Source organism: Xyrauchen texanus, chromosome 2 (assembly GCF_025860055.1).
Source record: "Xyrauchen texanus isolate HMW12.3.18 chromosome 2, RBS_HiC_50CHRs, whole genome shotgun sequence".
Lineage (NCBI taxonomy): Eukaryota > Metazoa > Chordata > Actinopteri > Cypriniformes > Catostomidae > Xyrauchen > Xyrauchen texanus.
In genome coordinates, this window is record NC_068277.1 from 20,874,669 (window position 1) to 20,892,585 (window position 17,917).

Consider the following 17,917-nt stretch of genomic DNA (forward strand, 5'->3'; position numbering starts at 1 on the left):
GCCCCAATTCATCCATGAGCGGATAAAGCGCCTAGTGCTTTGGATTTCGGGAAAGCAGGTGCATTCGTAACAGGTTACTTGCACAGCGCAAAACCACTCAGTTAAAAACTATTAGTAATCATATCATCTTACAAAAATATCAACAACAATTTGTATGTGTATTTGGCTGTTTTAAAATAGCTCAAATGATAGGAATGCACAATAAAATTAAACATTAAACATCTGAATTTATGCCATCTTCACTATGGAAATGGTTACCTGAGAATGAGCAGCAGGCAGAATTCGACGGTTTGTGTATACTGAGATCTATGGTATTTCCTCGTTTTCTCAGTTGTTGTCAGCGCAATTCCATCAGCGTAAACTGCATCCTTTCATATATAGCGTCTCCGAATAAACCACAAGTTGTCCGAGCATAAAATAGCAAGAAATGTTTCACGTCTTCTCCTCACAACACCCCTACATCAGAGAGACATTCATAGGACACGATTTCAGAAGTGTAGATTTGCGTACGTGCGTCGCTCTATTAACTAAACGTGTACGTCAATGAAGTCTAGTTGAATTTGTACGTTGAATTTCTTGTTTGGAAACGACAGCCCGTTTCTCCCATCACAGCATAAGAGGAGGAAAAAATAAAAAATTCTGTACACTTCTATGACCTTTTAATCCCCTCTTTTTGTCTAACTAACATTCTATTTTCGTTTAAACGTATTTGACGCGAGATAATCCGGTTTCCCGGCTACCAACGCTGATTTCACGCGAAATCCTAGATGCAATGTGTAAGCATCTTCAGCATCTGATTCCTGCTACCAAAGGCGGTCTTGGTGCTCACCGGCTCTGGTGCACCGCGACTGCAACAGTGTTCCCCGTATTTCCGAGACTCTTTGCATTGGGAGAGATGCTGTGCTCTTTCTCTCTCTCTCTCTCTCTCTCTCTCTCTCTCTCTCTCTCTCTCTCTCTCTCTCTCTCTCTCTCTCTCCCTCTCTCTCTCTCTGTGACGCTCTGTTTCCAAGCTGCTCTGTCGCTTTGACAACGCGCGTATTTCATACACCGGCCTTTCAGCATCCCTGCATTCCTATATGATGCATTTCTGCTGGACACACCACTACACCAGACCCCGGCGAATCACGGTGCTGTTAAGAAGAAGGGTGTTGAGAAGAAGGGTGAATTTTATAATACGAAACGATTTATTTCTCTTCCCTTCCTCGCTCACGAGGTCATCCTCAGACTCTGCATCAGAATGACGTCAGTGCATATTAAAGTGGCAGAATCCCCACTTGATCTCTATTACACGATTTTCTCACCCCCACCGGGTAAAAACGGATAAATCGTTAATAATTTGGTTATGTGAATGACTTATTTGTGTGAATGACTTGTTTGTTTGTTATTAGAATCGGAACATGTACTCTGATGCATGTCAGCGCTGAACGGGTCACATCTTTGGTAGCCTACACAAAGGATGGCTTGTCATTCTCAGGAATTAGTGCCATTTGTAGGCCTGTCTGAAAATGTCAGATAGATAGATAGATAGATAGATAGATAGATAGATAGATAGATAGATAGATAGATAGATAGATAGATAGATAGATAGATAGATAGATAGATAGATATAATAAAGATATTTAAATTACTGCTGAATATTCAAGAAATCATATTTTCCCACCTCAGGCCAGAAGTTGGGTCTATATTTGATAGAGACCACCATAAGGGAACACGTCCCTTCCCATATTCAGATGTGTGGTTGGTCTTAACATGGTTGGAGGTAGTTTGGCAAATCTAGCAACAATCTTTTCTCACAATCACCTATTTTAGCCTATTTTACAGAGACTTTAGACCTTAAAAGCATTCCTTGGGTCTGTTGTGACCCGGGACCCCATTCCACCTCCTGTACCTCATCCGTTTTTTGGAGTTATTCCCACACTTCTTAAGTATTCCTCAACCTTTCTCTCATGAATCATCTAACAATAAAAAAATTAAATAAAAAAATTACAAATTTGCAAGAATTTTTTTTTCTATTTGTTTAATTACCAAAAGTAGGGTGACCTGAGATATGCAAAGGTGTAGCAATATATATTTCCACTTCTATAAATGATATTTTTATGATTATTTCATATCAATTTAAGTTTACTATTACATTAAATCTTTATTAATAATTAGTATTAGCCATATTAATACATTTACATTTATGCATTTGGCAGACACATTTATCCAAAGCGACTTACAGTGCAATTATTACAGGGACAATCCCCCCAGAACAACCTGGAGTTAAGTGCCTTGCTCAAGGGCACAATGGTGGTGGCCATGGGGTTCGCACCAGCGACCTTCTGATTAACAGCCCTGTGCTTTAGCCACTACGCCACCACCAATACAAATTACTACTTTATCATGTGGATTTTATGCACATTTGTGGGGAATTATCAGTATTGCATGTGCGTGTACACATACATATTTTTTTATTTATTTTACTCAAGGTGGTGCTGTTGTTTCTGTGACTCGATTAACATTCGACATTGCTGTTTGATGAAAAAGCAACAAACAAGGTGCACTCAGTAGGTGCTTCTCAATCGGAAGGCTGTAGCCTCGTTATGCTGATATCTCGGCTGCCACTTCATTAAGCACAGCCGAAGGCAACCTCATTTCGCAGCCTTTGTTTGCCATAAATTGGAGGATGCACCAAGTGTATTGCAAATCCTGTGCAAATACACACTTACTAGGCCATCTCATTCAGCTTCAAAAGGACTGATCTAGGAAGGACACATCCTAACTAGGCTGCAGCAAGAAATTAATTAAAATTTTGAAACATGTATAAAATCATGACTACTCACATGAGATGAGGACTCTAGTCATACTAGTAACCTTATAAAAGCTGTTTTATACTACATGGAGAGGGTCTCCCATGTTAGGATCACATGACATAGCAAATTTTGCTTACTTAATCTCAGTAATTGCCCTGTTATTGGACACTTTCACTCATGGTTTAAAATAATCATAGTTTATTGTGAGTAGTGAATTTCTACATTGTATCTGTGTTCGAAACATATTGCATTTGAATGATGTTGCATCCATGCCCCTAGCTGCCATTGTAAGTCCAAAACATCTTGAACATAACCTTACTGAGTGCACCTTTAAACTAAAGCAAGTACAACTCTTGAACAGTATGATATGGCTATTGACATTTGTGTGAACTACTGTTGTACATGTAAATTCCTAAACATTGGAATAGTCTCCCTAACACTGTTTGGGATGCAGACACACTCACTCAGTTTAGGTCTAGACTAAAGGCTCATCAATTTAGCCAGGCATACACCTAATTTATCCTCCAACTCACAATTAGGCTGCTTTAGTTAGGTCTGCCAGAACCAGAAATATTCATCATGATCTATAACTCTGCATGAGATTTAATAGCATCTACACTAATATTATTCCATTGTTTCCGGTTTACTTAATCCATTTCAGTTGGGAGAATATTAATACTTTTTGTGGTGTTAATGTAGCATCGATGAAACTGGGCAGGGATTTCTATTTCCCTTTCCATTTTGAAAATGCGCATAAGAAATCCTGAATGGAAATGTGCGAATAAACTCTAAAAAAAATTGCATAAAATCTAATAAGCTAGGAAGAGGTGGATTTTCTAGAGTTTCGCATTAGTTAAAATGTGCATTATAGTGATGGAAATGGCTTATTCGCATGAATGATGACGTGTCATGCCAATTTGAATACCAAAGGACTCACCAACAAATCTGTACTTTGCACAAGTTGCAAGCTTGTAAAGTGCGATGGCAATGTGCTCGTCGGATGGTTTAGATGTACGACAGCTTGACGTGACTGGCTCAATGAAAGGCCTGACTAAGGTACACAATTCTTCAAACTTAGCCCTGGTTAGTCAAAAGTGCTTCACCAACAGTTTCGTTGTTAAAGTGGGTCCTTACAATTCACCAGAACTGTTTTGAATGGTATATGGAGGCTGTTGGCGAATGGGAATAGCTATTTGAGCCCTCATTATGTGAGCCATTGCACTTATTCTGCGATGTTTCCTGGCAGCATTAAATAACATAATGTACAATTGCTTTATTACAGCAAATGCAACTCTCCCAGAAGCAAAGAGCTCATTCAGCTGCTCCATGACAAAATTGCATGCTCCCTCAAGATAATGCGCATTTACAATTCATGGAAAAGCATGATGTTTCGCATTTCCTTCAGTCTAATTTTCAGAAATGTGCTTTAGAATGCAAAACATTTTGATGTTAAAATTAATTGTTATTTTTGTGCAAGATGAATATAAAGGGGGAAACTTGTTAGTGTTTCATATTTTGTTATGTTGAGATTTAGAAGAGTTTCTGTCAGAGTTTCAAGGAAACTTGTGAGGAAAAAACACTCTTGTGGGAATATCCACTTTCTAATCCTTCTCTACAGAATGGTGTGATGAGACCAAGATGAAACACAAATCCAGTTTGTTATGCTGAAATAAATGTCATTATAACCAATTTCCAGACAACACAGAGGAACTTTGGGTGATCTTAAATATATGCAGGCTGATCTCACCTTAATTTGAACTGCAATGGAAAACAGCAGGTGTGTCTTAATCTATTAAAGCAGCAGAAACATCTGCTCTGGGCAGAGGAGAGACTCATACCTCCTGCTTCTCACATGTGTATCGAATTGATGAGGCTTAATGCCAATTTTATGCCATGTTGTCCATTACATTCGTCAGCTAAGGGTGCTATTATGCGACTACTGTTTTTGACAAGTGCTCAATGTCGGTCTCAATATAACTAACTTGGAATTTTTGGAGAGCTCAGCTTGTGGAAATCGCATACAGCACCTATAAGAGTGGTTCAAATCTCTTGTTAATTTAAGAAAATGTTTACATACTATGTAGATAAGGATGCTTTTGGGAAACGTGCCACTACTTAAGTGCTATTAATGTACTTATTGTTTTGGGAAACCCAGCCCTAAACTGTTAAAATGGGCAGTGACTTTCACAAATTATTACATACGTTACTCATTAAAAAGCAATAATATTACACTGTACCAAACCCTGACACCTTTTTCAACTTGTGCTGAGTTTGCAGGTAGCCTATGGATAGTACTCAATATGATGACAAGGAAGAAACTGCCTGAGACAGAAACAAATGTGCCCTATGTCCCAGACATATTACCTTCATTACACTTGTCCACTCACCACTGAAATAAGAGAGAGAGAGAGAGAGAGAGGAGGTCAGAGCAGGGGATGTTTGGTATTTCTCAGAGGACAAGCATCAGTCATCAAAGGTAATGGTCCACACCAGAGAAGACCGACATCTGTGTACAACCCTAGTTAATGTTGCTACACAATCTTACATTTAGTCATTTAGCAGATGCTTTTATCCAAATCAACTTACAAATGAGACACATAGCAAGCAATTTGTCACACAAAGTTTAACAACATCTGCTGTACAGGACTGCCAAGTTCATACAGTGGCTGGAGTAGTAAAGATGCTAGCACAGAAGAAAGAGACAAGGATTTATTATTATTATTATTATTATTTGTTTTTTTTGTACATTAAGTGCAAATGCACTTTTTTCGCAACGCACATACGCACATAGAGCCTGTTTGACCATTGGGGGTCATCTGCAACTGAAAAGGGAACCCCTAGGGAGTTGCACATTCTAAAAAGAAATATTCTGCAATGCTCTTTCTTTCTCACTCTCATTTCTTCTGAGGGACATTACTGTCTCATTCTCAGTAAGTGACCAGTGAGAAGATTCTTTGACATGTTTTATGGGATTCTCTGCTGCTGTTAACCCCCCACAGGCTGAGCGGGCCTTGATTTACAAAGACGCCTCACACACATAAACACACATGCTTACAGATTGTGCAGACACTTTTCATCCACACACGTCACAATCTAATGTTATGATTTTCATAGTCACCATATTGCTCTTATACAATGGTAATGTTATAAGCAACACTGAATTTGAATAGTGCATTTACATGCATTTTAAAATGTTGTTGTTAGTCGAACTGAAGCAATAGTTCATATTTTTAAAATGTAATGTAATGCTTTAGTGCAACAAACTTTTACCAGTCTGATTTTTTTTAAAATCAAACTAAAAGGCCTAGATAATGCAACTGTTGCTCGGCTCCATCCAACTTGTATACACATAATTTGGACCACAATAGGCATCAGCATTATGCACTTGCTCCGAAAAACAGAGGTGCCACGCAACATGTATTTATGTTTAAAGTAAAATGCAACAAAGCAGAGAGGAGCACAACAACACAAATGTCCCAGCAGTTGTGATGGGATAAATCAGGCAAAACAGAGAAACATATAAAGGAAAGTCTAAACAAGCCACAGGTGAAAACAATAAGGAGTGTGTCAGCATGGGTAATCGTCTGCATGGAGCGCCAGCTGTAAATTACCTGAGAGCAAAAACCAACACACGCACACACACACACACACACACACACACACACACACACACACACACACACACACACACACACACACACACACACACACACGTTGGTCTACTTATTATTATGAGGACTTTCCATAGACATAATGATTTTTATACAGTACAAACTATAGATTCTATCCCCTAAACCTAACACAACCCCTAAACCTAACCCTCACAAAAAAAATTCTGCATTTTTACATTATCAATAAAATATTGTTTAATATGTTTTTTAAGCTATTTAAATTATGGGAACACTAGACATGTCCTCATAAACTATATTTATATCATAATACCCTTGTAATTACCAGTTTGTAACCTAAAAAAATAGTCCTCGTAAAACACATAAACATGCCCACACACACACACAGGGAGAAAACATGTGCAAGCTATCAAACAGCCAACCCACGCGAGTGTGACACACACACACACACAAAACCCAACATAATATGTCCCAACATCAAATGTCTTTTTTAAAAAGAATTTGAAAAAAACCTTTTCAGGATCTCCCATGGACTATTTTCACCAATTCCATCATAAAATACAATAAAAGAGGGCAACAGGTATACCAGTGGTTATAGCATCTTTTACTTATGGATTTTATTCATAAAAAAAAAAGCAAAAAGCATGATATTTTTAATATGCCCTGAACAGATCCAAAATTGTTCAAGTATACTGAAAACAAAACTAAATACCACTGATTGATTGGAAAATACAGTCATCATATTTTCTTAATAGTCTATTTATTCACAACCTCTCTCCTCAGTCTAAACACTATTATTACGATTTACAAAGAGTTTATATGGATTTTGTCATTAATTGAAGGCACTTAATGAAGCAAATCAGTGCTTGGATAGTTAGAACAATCTAGGAGCAAATGGTGTCGTCTTCTGCCTTTGGACATCACCATAAGCAGAATGAAAAGCACACATCTGATCAACACTAAAATCAATGCGTAAAGAATGTAGGAAATGCACATGGCTGTAAAGTTTGTTGTACCTGTTGTGAGCGTCGACTGTTTTTGAAGCTAGTTAGACTTCTTAGTACTACTATGACACAAAAGGTCAACCGTAAAACATCTACATCTACATATCTTCCCCAGCTGATGTCCTTCCTTCAGCTGTTTGATTACGCATGGTGTCATGTAAACTTGAACAGAGAGATGAAGACTGAGGATCGACTATGCAAACACCTGCGGGAGCTTGATTATAACTGCCCATATTAACGTAATCATAGACTCGTTAAAATACTCATTGGGTAGGATCTTTGTATGGTCTTTTGGAAGCTTCAAGTTTTGGGTGCTTAGTTTGCAAGAGGTAGTTATTAAACTTTTTGTTTACTAAAGGTAAATTTCATGTAAAATCAACACATTTCAGAAATTTAACTTTTTGACTTTGTTTATTCTTTTTTGGAAGATAGAACATGCATGATGATGAAATCCAAAATATGAAATGTTATGGATCAAAATGTACTCAATAATATGTAATTTTGTAGAATATGGTCAAAATAGTAACCCCCTAGCTCTGCCACTGGCTGAAGTCAAATTATTTCAGTAATAGTTTTTATTATAAAAATAAAACAATGACACTGCTATCTTTCAAACATATATATTTTTTAACCTATTTTAGTCATTTTCATGGTCATTTTTTGGCAAAATTTTCGTTCTTTAGAGTTGAAATCATCTCTGTACAAATGTAGCCAAGGTAGCCAAACCTCTCCGTCTCGAGTATCGTTGTATCCCCCCGCCCCCAGTGTACGATGATATAAAAATGTTGCCCGAACATTTCTGTGCCACCACAGACTGATCACTTGCCCCTGCCTGGCCACGCCTTTGAAAAACTCCTGGTTCCGCCTCTGAATTCAGCACCTCTTAATGCATTATACGTCAAAAGAGTCGAGTCCAAAAATGGGGAAAAAAATAACTTCTTTGTGATGTTTTATCCAAAATTGTGCCTATAACTCGCTAATATAATTATTAAAGCTTAATATCTTTAGGATTCATGTTCTAGTTTCCTTTTTGTATCTTGTATTTGTTTAAATTCCAGAAATTAGATATGTTTATCTTTCACTCATAAAAAACAACAACACAATGAACAAAAACAAAAAAATCAATAATCTGGGGATGAGTTGACACGGAATGACTCTAAAGGATTCAATGTAAATATAATGTTTGCCATATAGAAAAAATCTCAACTACACAGAATACTGTATAAAATAGCCTGTCAACATGGGTGAATCTTATGAGACCTGTCAGGAATATGTCTAGATTGTATTTCTCCCCGCACCACCCCTACTATACTGGTTAGCAATATTTGTTGTACTGGCTTTAAATCATGATTTTAATGTAAAAAGCATAGTATTACAATAATGTAATTATTGTATTACAGTAATTAGATCCATTGAAAATAATGAGTATCCTCAAATGTAAAGTGTCCAGATGCATTACCATAATGAGAATCTGGTGTGCTTAATCATCAAGCATAAAAAATCTTGATGGTCAAAAAATAGACATAATTTTCTTTATGGGAAAACATCATTTATTTTCTTAGATTCACCCATGTACTTCCCAATTCAATTAATGTTTTTACTTTAAAATTTAGAATAAAGGTCTTAATTTACATTCAGGCAGGATGTCATTCACAATGTGTACCTCTAATCCATGTATCAATTCTATTATCATACCTGCAGAAAAAGGGGCCAGGGTGCAGGGTCAGCTGCACTTCAGTGACTCCTGGAGGTGGGACCAACTTCCCTTACCACTTAGTCACCACCATCTGCACTAAACATGTTTACCACAAACAAAATGTGTGCTAGACATGCAGACATTTTTTTCTTTAATTCATTCTTTCAATTTTAACAAGAAATGGCTCCCTGGAACTTCACTTTCACCCAACATCTATATTCACCAGTCATGCTTCATCTCACAAATGAGATTGAATCAAAACATATAAAAGGAAGTGTTGCCATATTACACTTGCAAAAAACAAACAAATAAATAAATGAAAAATATACACCAAAAACACACAGAAAGAGCATGCATCCAAGTCTACATGCACTCAAACGTGAGTGCATCACACTTTCCAATCGACTTATGGGACTAAACTCTTCATCGCACTCTGGTTGGTGACACTTCAGATTGGTGATGGTGGAAAATGATATCTATCTTTAAACATTAACTTTATGAGGCTTTCATTACTTTACTGATAGCAATTTTGTTTTAGACAGACAATCTGGCAGCTCTCCCCCTCAGTCTCTATTACAGTATTTGAACTGTGTGGTGACACCTGTCATTGCTCTGATAAGTTTAGCAGCGCCTGTCAAGACATATTCAGGGATGTGTAATGTGCTCAAACTGAATTGAATGTTTGATAAATGTAAATTGTCCTATGACAGATATTATTAGGAAGTTGCCATGTGATTAATGTGGCATAAATATCTCAGCTTATGTCAGTGCATTTGAGCCATAATGTAATGAAGACTGGATTCATACTGAGAGTCAGACAATGTGTACAGAAATTGTATAATTAACCAGAATGTTAAACAAATGTAATGCCTCAGTCAATGTTTAAATTACGTCTGAAACTGTAATGTCATTATGATTTAATTGTGGATTTTTAGTAATGACATATCATGTAAATTAAATTTTTTTTTTTATACTAGATTATTAGAATGATGCTTTCTATTGCATCGGTGATTTCTAGGATGTTACTGGTCGAAGTCAAAAGAGTCAACCCCCAAGTATCTATGATCTTCTGTCTCCTATGATCTTCTGTCCCCTATACTGTTCATGTACCCCTTCAGTGTAATTCTACATATATACACTCACCTAAAGGATTATTAGGAACACCTGTTCAATTTCTCATTAATGCAATTATCTAATCAACCAATCACATTGCAGTTGCTTCAATGCATTTAGGGGTATGGTCCTTGTCAAGACAATCTCCTGAACTCCAAACTTAATGTCAGAATGGGAAAGAAAGGTGATTTAAGCAATTTTGAGCATGGCATGGTTGTTGGTGCCAGACGGGCCGGTCTGAGTATTTCACAATCTGCTCAGTTACTGGGATTTTCACGCACAACCATTTCTAGGGTTTACAAAGAATGGTGTGAAAAGGGAAAAACATCCAGTATCGCGGCAGTCCTGTGGGCTGAAAATGCCTTGTTGATGCTAGAGGTCAGAGGAGAATGGGCCGACTGATTCAAGCTGATAGAAGAGCAACTTTGCCTGAAATAACCACTCGTTACAACCGAGGTATGCAGCAAAGCATTTGTGAAGCCACAACACGCACAACCTTGAGGCGGATGGGCTACAACAGCAGAAGACCCCACCGGGTACCACTCCACTACAAATAGGAAAAAGAGGCTACAATTTGCAAGAGCTCACCAAAATTGGACAGATGAAGACTGGAAAAATGTTGCCTGGTCTGATGAGTCTCGATTTCTGTTGAGACATTCAGATGGTAGAGTCAGAATTTGGCATAAACAGAATGAGAACATGGATCCATCATGCCTTGTTACCACTGTGCAGGCTGCTGGTGGTGGTGTAATGGTGTGGGGGATGTTTTCTTGGCACACTTTAGGCCCCTTAGTGCCAATTGGGCATCGTTTAAATGCCGCGGCCTACCTGAGCATTGTTTCTGACCATGTCCATCCCTTTATGGCCACCATGTACCCATCCTCTGATGGCTACTTCCAGCAGGATAATGCACCATGTCACAAAGCTCGAATCATTTCAAATTGGTTTCTTGATCATGACAATGAGTTCACTGTACTAAAATGGCCCCCACAGTCACCAGATCTCAACCCAATAGAGCATCTTTGGGATGTGGTGGAACGGGAGCTTCATGCCCTGGATGTGCATCCCACAAATCTCCATCAACTGCAAGATGCTATCCTATCAATATGGGCCAACATTTCTAAAGAATGCTTTCAGCGCCTTGTTGAATCAATACCACGTAGAATTAAGGCAGTTCTGAAGGCGAAAGGGGGTCAAACACAGTATTAGTATGGTGTTCTTAATAATCCTATAGGTGAGTGTATATATATATATATTTTTTTTTTTTTTTTTCATTTGCTAGGTAAAAATCATAAGTCCAAGTACTTAGACCATGGGTTCAGAGATAATTTCAAAGAAAAAGGTTAAAAGTTTACATTTTAACTCAAGTTTTAAAGTTTACAACCAAATTTGACATTATTAATGTTTCATTGTGCTTTATAAAAACAATAACTAGATTTCAACTGAATTAATAAAGGTTTTTCCTGGATATTATACCTTACTCTAATAGTTAAAAATTATTAATTAATTTATTTTGACTTTAGTACTATGACAATAGAAAAAAACTATTATTTACACTGGTAACACTTTACAATAAGGTTCCATTCATTAGCATTTTTTATACATTAGATATTATGAACAAACAAGTAGCAATATATTTACATTTACAGCATGTTAATGTTAGTTAATAAAAATACAATTGTTCGTTGTTAGTTCATGTAAGTTCACAGAGCATTAACTAATGTTAACTAATACAACGTTTGATTTTAAAAATGTATTACTATATGCTGAAATTAACTAAGGTTAATTAATGCAGTAAAAGTATTGTTAATTGTTAATTCATGTTAACTAATTTTTTTAACTAATGTTATTACATGGCAGCCTGGAATACTCAATTCTGATTGGTCAATGGTGCCATCTAGTGGTATTTTATTGCTCTGTAACAACCGCAGCTCCACATATTAGACCGCTTATCTGGGTCCTTGTGAGATGTCTCTCCTGCCTTCTTTGATAACTGTGCGAACTCTTCAATAAGGTAATAAAATGTTTTCTACTCAAATCCATGTTGCATGTCCATTTATGTATTTGTTTGGTTAGTAGCCATGTAATAAGGGGATAATGTACAGTCATCGCAAATTGATTGATATGAATTTCAACCTTTCAACCTTTCAGGATTTATTGTATGATAACAACCAGCTGAATGTACATTATCCCTTACTTAACAAATGGAACCATATTGTGAAGTGTTACCTTTACAATTGCAAACAACATGTTGTCAATCTCATGCTTACTATTTTTCTCGGTATAAATGTGTTTTTGTACATAAAAATATATAGTTGCCTTTATATTTTAGTCGCTAGGGGATTATTATATTTTGGGGTTCCTTGACATCAAAAGTTTGAAAACTACTGCCTTAGAAATGTAGCACACCTCTGCAATAAGCCATGATTTTAGGTATTATTCATGTCCGTAGCACAAACATTAAAGTTATTCTAGCATAAGCAAGCTTGCTACAAAAATAAATAATATTCTCTAAAAATCTGCAGTATAAAATGGAAATCGCAACAAGAGGAGATAAATTGATCGAAGAGGAGATAAAAGCTTACAATTAAGTTTGCAATAATAATTTGATGGGTTTATTTTCAAGTCCTGGATGAAACAGTACTTGTGCTTTTATCTTGCTGGAAGTAATATTCATTCAGTTTATGTTTTATGGACAATTAAGGAGGTCAACAGAACCATGGTGGAGATGCTAGTTTACTGAGCAGTCATAATCACATAGTGTCTAGGATCCCTTGAGCTTACCATGATTTAGCCAAGTAGGACATTTTCCTGGATCAACATCCTTGTTGGTTGTGGAACAACATTCCAATCAGATTTCAGCGGTAGGTTTCATGTTATGGGTTAGGCCAGAGACTATTTAGCAGAGACAGGCTACTTCTATTAAAATGTATATGAGAACTTGGAATGCCCAACAGTTAACAGATGTAGAAAGGAAGTCCCGCATTATAGTTAAAATAGCCAATCACCTTTTAGATACTGATATCACCTGTCAATCAACTCGAGAATGTTCATGCACATTAGCTATACAAGCAGTGAAAGTTGGGTTATCTGAGGTAAAGAAGAACAATTTATGAATCCAGTTTTATCTGATTTTACTGCTGATTTGATATGTTGTTTTTTTTTTTTATCTTAAACTTGACAAACCATTTTGGAGATTTTAATCTTTCCCCATTTAAGTAGATAGGAGCTACTCTTGTATGCCGCTTGCTTACATAAAATAGCTGCCAGAGAGCATTCCAAATATGCAGCCAAGTGGGCTGACTTGCTAGAGAGACTTTGGTTAGGCTTAGGGCTGGTGTGTCAACAACATTATTGTCAAAATGTAATTTCCCTCTGATTTTAGGGGTTGTTAATGGTTTGGGTTGGGGTTAGGACTATATGTGTTTGTCTGGAATATTGTTCCAGGACCAACAAAAGATTTTGATCCAAGAACACATCGTACTTGGCAAAATCACAGTCACAATCCATTGTAGAGTGAGTGCATGTCTCATTTCTGTCCGTTTAAATCTTACTTACATATCTTTGAGTTCTCTGTCAGTCTGAGGCCAGTTCCACTAGCCTGAACAGAGCAGCCATCGGATGGCTGCAAGCCAGTACCACCTGGCAGGGTCACAGGGCAGTCACCAGAGGCAAAATGACTGGCATCCCACTGTCTCCTCTTGTTCCCTGCCATTCTCTTTTTGTTGCTCTTTCTCAGTGTGCATGACAAGAAACAGATTAATATAGCAGCATTAACAGGACAAAGTGGGACACTGTGCTTCAGTGTGTGTGTGTGTGTGTGTGTGTGTGTGTGTGTGTGTGTGTGTGTGTGTGTGTGTGTGTGTGTTGTATTACTCGCACTTTCCTGGGATATGTTCTTAACTGAAGCCCATATGAGATCTGGCATGAGTAGGAAGGGCAGAAATGGATACTGGATACATCCACCTGCCCTCAATAAAAGAATGCATGGAGAAAGGAAAGGATGGAGAGACATGGGGAAATTAACACAGATGCACAGAGGAGAAAAAAAGATGAGAAATAGACAATGAGATGAGATAAATTGGAGCAAGACAAGAATCGAGAGAAATAGAGTGAAATCTTTTTGCATGATAATTTTTCACATATTTTTCATTCTGAATATGCATATAGTGTATATGTTGGACAATGTGGCATATAAGGCAGTCATTTGGCATTCTACATATGACCAAGGTTTCATTTCTGAAGGAATTTTATTGTATGTTCACCGCACAAAAAAAATGGCTTTTCAAAAAGAAGAAATAAAGTAATACATTTAGTGAGGTTAATGCTTAAAACAAGCAGAAACAAATCTTCCAATGGTACAAGACAAAAAACACTTTCATTCATTAAACATTCTCAGAAAATAAGTCTTAATATCTAATGCAGTTTGCTCTATGTTAATCTAATCTGGTCTTGTTTCATATATAATTACTGTAAATATTTTTACTTTAAAAGTTTTTTGCAGCATGTGTGTGTGCATTTCCATATGTGGTTTCCCTTCTGTGTGAGCAAGTGTGTGTGTTTGTACTGATTGTGAATATTTGTGTCTTTGCATGTTCGTGTACCTCTGTTGGCATATGTGTGTACACCATCATGTGTATCTTCCCCTACTGGGGAAGAATCCCTGGGTCAATGAATTATTCATCATACATATCTTGTTAAAGAAAAAAAGGCAGGAGGAAATGTGGATGTTTCATATTTCCATGAAGAGAATTCTTTCCATAACGGTTCTCTGTAGATACAGAAAGCACAAGCTATTGAAAACACCAGCAGTTTGAATGTAGGCCACCGTGATCCCCCAACATACTGATTTATGCTAATTATTGTGACTGTCCTTGTCTCCTGCTTTCATTCCAATTTATGACGTAGTAAATGATACTGTACATTTTTTTTTGCATTTCTGTCTTTCAATGTGTGTGTGTGTGTGTGTGTGTGTGTGTGTGTGTGTGTGTGTGTGTGTGTGTGTGTGTGTGTGTGTGTGTGTGTACGCGTGTGTGTGATTGCGCATGTGTTCACACTTATCAATCCACTAATATCACTGTTATCTCCCAATGTACTCTGCTGTGAATGGCAAACAGGATCTCTTGCAAGTTGCACTATGGGATAATGTTTTCACACATTGCGAGGTGAATTTATTTAAGGATTTAAACTGATTTAAAGGTGAAATACGAAATGCCTTAAACACTAGTTGCTGTACACTGAATTGCAACAATAACTAGATAGGTACATTTTCAAAAGAAAATGTGTGTGGTGCTTGTTGCACACTCGTTATCAGAGTATCTAACCAAGGGCATCAGTACACTGCCCCAAGTCAAATAAGCCCACTCCTATTTCTCTACGATGTTCTGGTGCAGAGATATGGGTGTTGCTGTATGATCGCTAGTGTGCTCTGATTGGTAGTTAGTCAGCTTCCATGGACATTCTAAAAAGGCCGATTGCTAGCTCAAGTCAAATGAGCCCAACCCTATACTGTATCTCACAGATGATCTAGCGTTAAGATATGGGTATTGACATACAGTTGCTAGGCAGTTGCCATGGTGATAATTAAAAGCTGCTTCAAGTCAAAAGAGGCCACCCCTTTGTCTCTACAATGTTACGGTTGCTGTGGTGTTTCATCTGGTTTCTAGGCAGTTGCCAAGGTGACACTTAAAAGGATGCTTGCTAACCTCAGACAAAAAAAGCCCATCCACAAGTCTCTATGATGTTCTTGTGCAACCAAATGGGTTTTGCTATATGGCTGCTAGGGGGTTCATCATGGTTTCTAGGGTGTGGCTAGACAGTTGCCACACCCTTTCTTAATGTTAGCCTGAGTGAAACGAGCCAACCCCCACGTCTCTATGACATTCTGATCCGAAGATATACCTCTTAGATTTCAATGTATGTCTGTGGGGTTCGGTTGCTAGCGTGCTCTGGATGGTTGCTAGGGCATGGCTAGGCCGTTTCCAGGGGTACTCTTATTGGCTGCTTGCTAGCCCAAGTCTAGTGAGCCAATCTCTATGTCTCTATGACATGTTGATCCCTTGTCAATATTAAGTCTAAAGGATTTTTTCCCAGATTTTTGGTACACCCGATTACTTCTAAACGTCATAGCAGAATACTCTTCAGTAAGTAACCACACTTCTGATACCAGAGCTGGGTAGTAACAGATTACATGTAATATGGATAACATAGTCTGATTACAAAAATTGAGTAATTGTAATTGAATTACATTCCATTATATAATTTATATGACATTTTATGGATTACATGATTACATTCTTGATTACATCACAACATTTTCAAAGAGTGGTCTGAGTAGTTTGTTTTTTAAATATCATATGTAACATCTAGCCCTGTTTGCATGTAGCTACCAAAATGGAATTAGATTGAAAGTGCTTAAAAGTATAGTTCACATAAGAATGAAAATTGGGGTGATTGTAAATTAGATGGCTGGTAGAGTTCAGGGCGCCCACTTGTCTTTGTGGGCACCGTGCCGCCCCACGCAACATGCTGCCTATGCCGCCCATGCCTAAATTTGCTACTGTACAATATACATACAGTACACATGTGGGCTAATTCAGGTGAATAATTAAACTGTAGTGAGCAGAACAAAGATACAGGTGAAACTCGAAAAATTAGAATATCGTGCAAAAGTTCATTAATTTCAGTAATTCAACTTAAAAGGTGAAACTAATATATTATATAGACTCATTACAAGCAAAATAAGATATTTCAAGCCTTTATTTGATATAATTTTGATGATTATGGCTTACAGCTTATGAAAACCCCAAATTCAGAATCTCAGAAAATTAGAATATTACATGAAATCAATAAAAAAAAAGGATTTTAAATACAGAAATGTCGGCCCTCTGAAAAGTATAATCATGCATATGTACTCAGTACTTGGTTTGGGCCCCTTTTGCATTAATTACTGCCTCAATGCGGCGTGGCATGGATGCTATCAGCCTGTGGCACTGCTGAGGTGTTATGGAAGACCAAGATGCTTCAATAGCGGCCTTCAGCTCTTCTGCATTGTTTGGTCTCATGTCTCTCATCTTTCTCTTGGCAATGCCCCATAGATTCTCTATGGGGTTCAGGTCAGGCGAGTTTGCTGGCCAATCAAGCACAGTAACACCATGGTCATTGAACCAGGTTTTGGTACTTTTGGCAGTGTGGGCAGGTGCCAAGTCCTGCTGGAAAATGAAGTCAGCATCTCCATAAAGCTTGTCTGCTGAAGGAAACATGAAGTGCTCTAAAATGTCCCGGTAGACGGCTGCGTTGACTCTGGACTTAATAAAGCACAGTGGACCAACACCAGCCGATGACATGGCTCCCCAAACCAACACAGACTGTGGAAACTTCACACTGGACTTCAAGCATCTTGGATTTTGTGCCTCTCCATTCTTCCTCCAGACTCTGGGACCTTAGTTTCCAAATGAGATGCAAAATTTGCTCTCATCAGAAAAGAGGACTTTGGACCACTGAGCAACAGACCAGTTCTTTTTTTCTTTAGCCCAGGTAAGACGTTTGACATTTGAAGCCCATGTCCAGGACCCGTCTGTGTGTGGTGGCTCTTGATGCAGTAACTCCAGCCTCAGTCCACTCCTTGTGAAGCTCCCCACACATTTGAATGGCCTGTTCCTGACAATCCTCTCCAGGCTACGG

The 17,917-nt window shown here is 37.8% G+C and overlaps 1 protein-coding gene across 3 annotated transcripts in view; it reads right to left on the reverse strand.

The window, feature by feature from the left end:
- Positions 1–903, reverse strand: part of LOC127658405 (neuroligin-2-like) — a 257,469-nt gene extending 256,566 nt beyond the window's left edge. For all 3 annotated transcript variants that reach the window (XM_052147698.1, XM_052147681.1, XM_052147688.1), the window contains exon 1: positions 259–903. The gene's annotated coding sequence lies outside the window, so the exon portion shown is untranslated. The remainder of the gene's footprint in view (positions 1–258) is intronic.
- Between the last annotated feature and the right edge of the window lie 17,014 nt (positions 904–17,917).